Genomic DNA, 9,929 nt, shown 5'->3' on the forward strand with positions numbered 1-9,929 from the left:
ATTAGCCTTTTTCACACTTCCGTGTTTCTGGCTTCCAGACTGGCGCTTGCAGGGTAAAAGTTTTTTTCCGGTGACAACTACTTAACAAGAATGATTTCGAGAATCAAAGTCTTTTTATACAAATTAGAGATTATGAAAATGCTTGAACTGCCGGTACTTTACTCTACAAAGCGCAAACATTTCACAATTAACTGTTTGGTCAGCTCGGGTTATCAAATACAAGTTTGTTTAATTCTAAATGGTGGCTGTTATTTATATTATGTTATTTATTTATATAAATTCAGTTAGTTTTGCCGTTCTGTCCGTTTGGTGCTGGCTGTGCATTATGACTCTCCACGTGAATTTTTTGCTATTATTATTATTATCATTATTATTATTATTATTAAAGTAATATTGTATTTTCTACTTGCTCTCCTTTGCATTCTTAATGTGATGGTTTAAATGTATGTTGCATAATGTGCCCTGGGAAATACATATTAAACAAGAGATTACTCGGATTCATGACTTTATTCCTATTGTGTTGGATTAAGATGTTGTGTTGAGTTTAGTATGCTTCAACCTGACTCAGTTAAAATTGTTTAATGTATTCCTCAGGCATGTGATCAGCTAGTGACAAAAATATAACATAATAAAGTATTAATAGAATTGTTATTATTATTAAAGTACCTGCCAAATTATTAATGATTGTGAAATAAATACCTTCATCTGTAATGTGGGGATTGGGTTTTGTTTCTTGTTCATTGTTTTCATGTCTTTTATTTTGTAGTTTGGTCACATTATCATTATTATTATTATTATTAAAGTAATATTGTATTTTCTACTTGCTCTCCTTTGCATTCTTAATGTGATGGTTTAAATGTATGTTGCATAATGTGCCCTGGGAAATACATATTAAACAAGAGATTACTCGGATTCATGACTTTATTCCTATTGTGTTGGATTAAGATGTTGTGTTGAGTTTAGTATGCTTCAACCTGACTCAGTTAAAATTGTTTAATGTATTCCTCAGGCATGTGATCAGCTAGTGACAAAAAAAGCAGCAAAATGACCACGCCCCAAGCCACGCCCCCTGCACTTATTATTAAAAATATATATTTTAGCACATTAAAAATATATCTTATATAATATATTGTCTTAGTCATGTGTCTTGTTTCTCATTTGTTGGTCATGTGACCCTCATTGTTTGATATAAATAGCCCTCATGTTGCCTTTGTTCTTGGTCTAGCTTTAATGTTGCAATCTGCTGTCGGTGAGTTAAGTCTGTTCATGCCTAGTCAAGTCTGTTCATGCCTTGTCAAGTCTGTTCAAGTCAAGTCAAGTCAAGTCAAGTCAAGTCAAGTCAAGTCTTTGTCTGGATTATGTTTGGATGTTTGGATTTTGGATTTCACCTTGTTTAAATAAACTGTACTTGGGTTCATCTTCAACTCGCCTTCAGTGGACTGATCATTACATGTCTCATCAAGGCTGAATTTATTCGGTCAAAATAAAGTAAAAAAAAACAGCAATATTTTGAAATATTATTACAAAAAAAAAAAAAGTTTTCAATTATTAAAAAAATATTAAATGTAATAATTTAATAATCTATGCAAAGCAGAATTTTCTTCATCATTACTCCAGTTCTCAGTGTCACATGATCTTTTAGAAATCATTACAATTTATGACTCTCAAGAAACATTTCTGATTATTATCAATGTTGAAAATTTTGCTGCTTCATGTTTTGTGTGGAAATGGTGATACACTATTTTTTCAGGATTTTTTTGATAAATAGAAAGTTTAATGAACAGCATTTATTTGCAATTATCAAATATATTAATTAAATGTGTTAATGCATTTATTAAATAGAAATCATTTTAAATGTCTTCACTCACTTTTTATCACTTTCATGCATGATGAATAAAATTAATTTCTCTCTCTTTGTTAAATCTTATACAAATGTTTGAGTGGTATCATGGTATTGTTTCCACAAAAATATTAAGCAGCAAAACTGTTTTTAACATTGACAATAATGTGAAATGTTTCTTGAGCAGCAAATCAGCATATTAGAATTATTTCTGAAGGATCTGAAGGATTATTATTATTTTGTGCTGTATTTTATTTATTTCTGTTTCAAATGGCAGCAATACATAACACTTTATCTAAAAAGTGTTCATATAATTTTATACATTAGTAATGTTGTGAAATTAATATATGCATAATAATCATAATAATCGTGAAACCTGTGATTATTCCTCAGACTATAATGGTACCAACAAAATCTGTAATCGTTGCATCCCTACCAGCATAGTTTAGGAACAAGCGTGCTTCCAATAACAACCAGAGAGCTTAGGAACAAGCGTGCTCCCAATAACAACCAGACAGCTTAGGAACAAGCGTGCTTCCAATAACAACCAGACAGCTTAAGAACAAGCGTGCTTCCAATACGACTAGACAGAACATGCGTGTCTGATACCGGAGCAGAATCAACACTGAACTGACGGCTGCATTTGAAACTGGAAAATGCTGCCTTTGGAGGACACATTTCAAGGTAGGAAGGCATCGAGACACGTCAAATCCAATGCTAACTTCACTTCCTGCCTCCTGAGATACCTTCATCGAGTCGATATTTAAAGGCAGAGAAGTTATTTCTAGCGAGAAAACAGTATTAAGTAATTAAATATTCACTTAGTTATCACCAAGCTCGTTCTATTTAGTTGTAGATCGTTGAACCGTCAAGCTGCCTCAGAAGAATGTCCGATATCAGTTTCATGAATTACCTAAGCGAACAAACGCTCCCTGCGAAATCATTGGCTGATAGGCAGCGAGGCAGCATGTCAGCAGCCTAGGTTTTCGGATGCAGACAACTTCAACTGAACAACGACCGTTTGCCATTTCTCTTTGGAGCTGCACTGCAGCAGAAATTATTCCGTTTGCACCATGGTCGTTATTTCCTGCTTCTTAAATCTTGCTATAGTGCTATAAAAATAAAGACGACTTGACTAGGTTAAATGTGACATAACACACACCGTTTCAGCCAATCTTGTGTTATCTTGAGTACCTATAGTGTAGTAGGGATGCAACGATTATAGATTTAGTTGGTACGAATATTGTCTGAGGAATAATCACGGTTTTACGATTATGACGATTATTATGCAGTGTAGTATTGCATCACTCACATCTCCAAAGAGTCTTCAGTTTGATCAGATTTATAAAGAAAGATACAGCTTAACGATTCTCTCCGAAACAGTCGAGCTACTGAAGTCGAGCCGTGGGCAGAGCTGAAGAGTCGCAAGCACTTATGGGCTGATTGGCAACAAACACAGACATTTGATGACCCTGGTCATGACCCGGATCTTTTAATGCTGGGACTGCTCCGTCTTTCAGTATGAAACGATGTGCAAATCCATTGCAAGAATGTACCTTGTTATAAAACATTTGTCACCGTATGACGGGAACAACCAAACATGCTTGTGATCTCCATTGCTGCCCCGGAAAAACAAATTGCATCCACTGCTCACATAACACTGAATAAGGCTATCTTTTCCTCACATCCAAAAACACATATCTTTAGAGACATTCTTCTCGAGCGAGTAACTGCATTAAAGCATTAAAAGGAACTTAGCTTGTGAAGACGTTCGAGAGAGAAAAACATAGCAGCTGTGACGTGGATGCTTGATCTCTTGATATCCTTCTTGGGGATGAAGTTCCTTATCTGAACTTCTTTAGTCAGTCACATAAATCATGGCGTCCATGCCAATGAGTAGCGATGCGTGAAGTAATGCTAACTCGGTCACTTCCGAATCAGGCAGCTTATGATCAATGCAGTGAATTCACGTGTTCAAGTTAACGAACCTGAATGAATCGGAAGTGAGTCCATTGGGGAAACGAATTCCACTCGCTAAATTCCCGATTCCTAGTGATGGTGTTTTGCCTGCCGAATTCGCCATTTAATCAGCTATTGAGCAACGCGAAACTGGTGATAGTACTGAAGGACCTTATGATTGCTGTGATAGGCGTCGCATCCCTATAGGTAGACGTGGATCAGCTGAGAGTCAGCTGATGCGAGCTTGACTAACGTGACTAACTTTTCCATTAAAGTGATTAGTGTTCCCTTTAGTTGGGCACTTGGCCATGGACATTGGTTGAATTTCAGCAATTGTTGAAAGTGCATAATATCACTATTTTTAACAATATTTCATGGTCCTGACAGCACATATTAAAATCATCCTCTGTTACTATGTGCACTTTTTGAAATCAATGACTGACAGCTGGATTTGGACATATGTGACTTCCCAAATAAGTATGAAAGTCTTTAAAAACAGGTTAACTGTCCCATTGAAAGAGCTATTCTTATAACACCTCTTAATGAACAAACTGCCTATGATTAAGCTTCTATTAGGCATTTTTTGGTTTTCCTATATCTAAATGTTTTTGTTATGCAATGTACGCAAGCTCTTTTTAACTGATTTTAACAGATTTGTGTAAAGATCTTATGATGCAGGAGACAATTCCTTTGATGCTTTGAAATGTTTTACCAGTTTACCAGTGACATTGATTAAGAATGTAATCATAACTAAAGCAATTAAAATTTTCATTTCTACTTTCATCAGAGGGAGCAAAAGAAATTACAAAGTTACCATATGATTCAGTAAATAATGTTTTAACCTTATATTGTTTTTCCTTTACATCATTAATGTGTTAGATAGAGAAATATGCAAGCAAAATCTGTTTGTCCCCAAAACACTGCTTGCATACAGACAGCTGACCTACTGACACTCAACCATGCAAGATCATGCTGGTGAACCAACATCACCAGCCCCATTTTGCTTGAGGACAACATGAATATGCTGGTCCACCAGCTAGACCAGCACTATATTAGCATACATCAGCAGGAACACTATATAAATCAATTGTATTGTTTTTTAATACTAAAAGTGACTGAGTTGAAAATGGAAAATAATATTTTAAAAAATACTACAATAAAAGTGTATAACTTTCCCGCCATAAATTCTGAATCACCTGCACCTGCTCCTCATTATCACGCCATTCAACCCCTGCATATAAGCGCACACCTCTCAGTCACACTTTGTTTGGTCTCATCGCTGACTATGGACTACTTACCTCCATTGTGATCTCCTATGTCTTCCTTGTGATCTCCTTCCCTTATTTTCTTGTAAGCCAATTGACGGCTGAACTAGGTATTTGAATGCTCTTCACATTAGTAACAAGGCGTGCGTGCTTAACTTCTTCACAGAGTTCCTCTTCACAATCACAACTTCACCCTGGTAACACAGAAAGGACTCTTATTCATTCATCCACAACCTTCAATATCTCTGATATACTTACCTGTGGGTGCTTATCTCCATATTGCCTAACAAACCTGCTGTGTTACAATTAAAACAGTGCAAAATGAACATAGTAGACTAGAGAGTAGAATAGCATAAATTAAGAACAAAAGTTTATTTGTCTGTCTGGGCACTCTGGGTATCTTTCAGCTAGTTTCTTTGTCTCCCTCGTTGATGTGCCAGCTCTCTCATAAAACGAAGCAACATTTTAAATTTTATATAATACTGTTCATGCTGCTGTGTGTCATCCAGGCCAGTTGCAAAAACTAACTGTAAAAAATGAGTTAGCTTTCATTCCCTAAATACACTGTGACTTCAGTAAAGTTTTTTTTAAATACCAACTCATTCTGTACGAGTAAATCATGATGTACAGCCAAAGCTCACATTTTTGGTTCTAATACTATATGGTCCGATTGTTGAGCTGCCACTTGACTACTCACACTATAAGTGTGGGGAAAAAAAGAAAAAAAAAACACATGGGGCCTGGAACAGAGTAGCCTCCATTGTTTAATGTCTGTGGTGTGAAAATGATGCAGAGCGATTCATGTTGCTGCAAGATGCTGGCGCAGTGAATGGGGCTTGAGAAAGAGAATTGTGAGTGAGGGCACAGGCACTGCCTATGCTATGTTGCCAGATCCAGTTATAGTAATTACTGACTTTGGTCAGTAAAAACACTGATTCATCAACTAGGGTTGTAGTGTTGTCAGAAGTACTGACCGAGATACCATTTGGTACAGAAATTTTAAAAACTTCAATTTCCCGCCAAGATTTGAGTGCTGTTGAGCAGATTCTAACACAGCGCTGATTGGTCAACAGATATGTCTGTGATTGGCTTCAATGATTTTTCTGTGTGAACGCTCGGTGAAGAGCGTGAAGCGATGATCATTGAAGCCAATCACAGACGTATGTGAACACAATGACCAGTCAGCGCTGTTTAAGAATCTGCCCAAAAGCGTTCAAATCTTAGTGGGAAATGGACGTTTTTAAAATTTCAGTATTGAATAGTATCCCGGTTGGTACTGTTGACAACACTGTGGGGTTGAATGCGTCTGAACTAAACACTCTGCAAGATCACAAATTAATCATCTGCTATCTCAAGCAGTTGTATAACTACTGGGAAGCCTGTTTTACTAATGATTTTATTTGAGATTGCGCACAAATGCAGAAATGTGATTACTCTCTTCTTGTGCCATTGAAATTAGTATTCAGAAGTAGAGGAATTTTTGTCTCTATCCCCCTGCAAGGATGCTCTTTATCAAAAAGAACGTCATTTTCAGCCAGTAAAATGTTGGAACATGGATGGGGGGGTATCAGCAGCAGCTGCTGGATGTCTTTCATAAATGTGCAAATAATCTCACCTGTAACAAATTTGAATAAATTATAACTAATTTTTCTTATTTTCTGCTTTTTCCCCAGGACCTCCTGTAAGTACCATGGCAACAAGCTGAATGCTTTGTGCATGACTAATTCAACATTATAACAGGTAGAATATTGTATGTCGCACTCAGACTGAAAAAGTATTGTCTATTTGAATAGAGATGACATCATAAAAGTTTTCCCACTTTTTTCTTACTACTATTTTACATATAGTCCTTCCTAAAGGAGAACATTATTCCCATTCAAATGGGTCCATGGATTCCTGTGACACCCTGCAAAAGCTATAAAGATTTTAAGGTTGCCAGATGTTGCAAAAAAAAAAAAGAGAGAGAGAGAGTCTCACTTCAGTATATGCAGACTGATCACTGGAACTGTCTACCTCACATGGATTGAAGCTCTCTGCTGACCAAACTGATCAACCCATATTTGTATTTAAACCATACATAGCTCTGGCAGTCAAAGGCAGTGATGATGGTCAGCTCACTGAAGTCCTCAAGTGCTTAGAAAGGGAATTTTAAGATATTTGTCCAAAGGATGTGTGCATCAACACCACCTGAAAGTCATCTAGGGTTATAGGCTGCAAAGTATTGAAGATTATATAAAAAAGGAGCAATTTGTGTTGATAAATGAAAATACATGTGACTTGAAAAACATCACCTTACTGTCCCAACAGCATGCTTTAAGACTTTTATACAGGATATGCATGTGTGCAGGTCACTAATTTATTGTTAGATGCTTTGTCCTAGTTGTAGTCAAAGGTTTTGAATTGTATATTATGATTTTTAAGGCTGATGGTGAGAATAAAGGCCTACTGTATTTTTTACATGGGCTGTATCAGAAAAGAAATGTATACTCTTGAATTCTGACCAGAACTGGCTGTCTACATAAATTAACTATATTATATGTGAATAATGATTATTACTTGCCGATGAACAATAGGGATGTATGTGGTTTTCAATGGCCTTTGTCCATTTACAGGTCATTTGAGCGCTTTTCCATTTCCATGGATAAGTTAGTGTAACTCCATCCTTTTCTTTCACTTATGATTCTATTTCATTGCTCGTCATAGTTTTACAGTGTAATGACAGCCTATTATTTAAGAATTCTAAGAATAACAACCCACCAAAAATGTTAAAAAGAGATAAAAACAGTCATATTTCAGACTATACCTATGAATATACCAGTTGGAACTAGTTTTAGAGGAACAACGAGTCCTTTAGGGCCAAAATGAAGGACTCAAAACAGGTCGCTCCAGAGAGCCCCTCCAAAACAATCTCAGGGGCTCATGCTTGTCACTCATTGCATCCTGGAGAGGGAGGCCCATGCACCCATGAAACATTTTGTCTAGGGCGCCATTAATATATATTAATATATTGTTTAATTTATGTGACCCTGGACCACAAAACCAGTCATAAGGGTCTTTTTTTTAAATTGAGATTTACACATCATCTGAAAGCTGAATAATCTGTAATCTGAGGGTGCAGCATATTGAGAAAATCACCTTTAAAGTTGTCCAAATGAAGTTCTTAGTAATGCATATTACTAATCAAAAATTAAGTTTTGATATATTTACGTTAGGAAATTTACAAAATATCTTCATGGAACATGATCTTTATATCCTAATGATTTGTTGGCATAAAAGAAAAATCGATAATTTTGACCCATACAATGTATTGTTGGCTATTGCTACAAATATACCTGTGCTACTTATGACTGGTTTTGTGGTCCAGGGTCACATATATTAACACATTCTTCACAATTTATTTAATTAATTAATCTATATAGAATAATAGTTGTATAAAGAAGTTGTATAAAGATTATTGGTAAAACTTTACATTAAGGTTCCCTTTATAAAGAGTTTATAAAGGTGTTCATAAATGACTAATAACTCATTTACAAATGCATTTCACTCAAAACCAGATTTCTGATTTATTTCATGATGCAGCAAAAATAGACTTTTATAGCGTGTCGGAAGGGTGTTATTTATATTTTTTCATTTATATCTCATAACTTATGAACCTTAATGTAAAGTGAACAGCTTTGAATCATTTATTAATGAGTTATAAATGTTAATAACCTGTGATAGTGAACCTTAATGTAAAGTGAACACATGTGAACCATTTATTAATGCCTTATAAATGTTAATAACCTGTGAAAGTGAACCTTAATGTAAAGTGAACATGTGAACTATTAATGAGTTATAAACGTTAATAACCTGTGAAAGAAAACCTTAATGTAAAGTGAACACCTGTGAACCATTTATTAATGAGTTATAAATGTTAATAACCTGTGAAAGTGAACCTTAATGTAAAGTGATCACCTGTGAACCATTTATTAATGAGTTATAAACGTTAATAACGTTAACCATTAATAAATGGTTCACAGGTGTCCACTTTACATTAAGGTTCACTTTCACAGGTTATTAACATTTATAACTCATTAATAAATGGTTCACAGCTGTTCACTTTACATTAAGGTTCACTTTTAGACGTTATTAATGTTTATAACTCATAAATAAATGGTTCACAGGTGTACAATTTGCATTAGGGTTCACTTTCACAGGTTATTAACATTTATAACTCATTAATAAATGTTCACAGGTGTTCACTTTACATTAAGGTTCGCTTTCACAGGTTATTAACATTTATAACTCATGCATAAATTATTTACATTAAGGTTCAGAGGTTACTAATATTGGAATTACAATTTTCATTATTGATAATTCATCAAGCCATGGTTGTGCTTTTATGATTTTTTCCGCCCCAAAATAAAGTTTGATAATTTCATCTTGATAAACAAAATATAACAGTTTCTAATCATTGCTGTGGATAGGAATCATGAACTTTTGCAGCATATGTACAGATGAGGTACAGAGTAATGTACAGAGTAGATTCTGGTAAGAAACATTGTACACAAAGTGACAGTCATGAGATATAAATGAGAGAACCATGCATACAACACCCTTCAGTCTCACTATAAAAGTCATTTTTTGCTGCATCATTAAATAAATCAGGAATCTAGTTTTGAGTGAAATAAGTATTAATAAATATATTTATTAAGCATTTATAACGCGAGTTAAAATGGCTCACTATTTGGCAGGTATTGCATTAAAATCACCCTTTTTATTCATGCATTTATAACTGCTTATCAATGATTTATAATGCATTTGTAAATTAGTTATTAGTCATTTATGAACACCTTTATAAACACTTTATAAAGGGAACCTTAATG

General features: G+C 34.9%; 1 protein-coding gene across 1 annotated transcript in view; it reads left to right on the forward strand.

Annotated features, from left to right (window-relative positions):
* col25a1 (collagen type XXV alpha 1 chain) overlaps positions 1-9,929 on the forward strand; it is a 345,048-nt gene that overhangs the window by 14,650 nt on the left and 320,469 nt on the right. Inside the window, exon 2 of the mRNA XM_016575979.1 lies at positions 6,738-6,745. The gene's annotated coding sequence lies outside the window, so the exon portion shown is untranslated. The remainder of the gene's footprint in view (positions 1-6,737; positions 6,746-9,929) is intronic.

This window comes from Sinocyclocheilus rhinocerous, unplaced genomic scaffold (assembly GCF_001515625.1).
Source record: "Sinocyclocheilus rhinocerous isolate Xijiao unplaced genomic scaffold, SAMN03320098_v1.1 scaffold1015, whole genome shotgun sequence".
NCBI lineage: Eukaryota > Metazoa > Chordata > Actinopteri > Cypriniformes > Cyprinidae > Sinocyclocheilus > Sinocyclocheilus rhinocerous.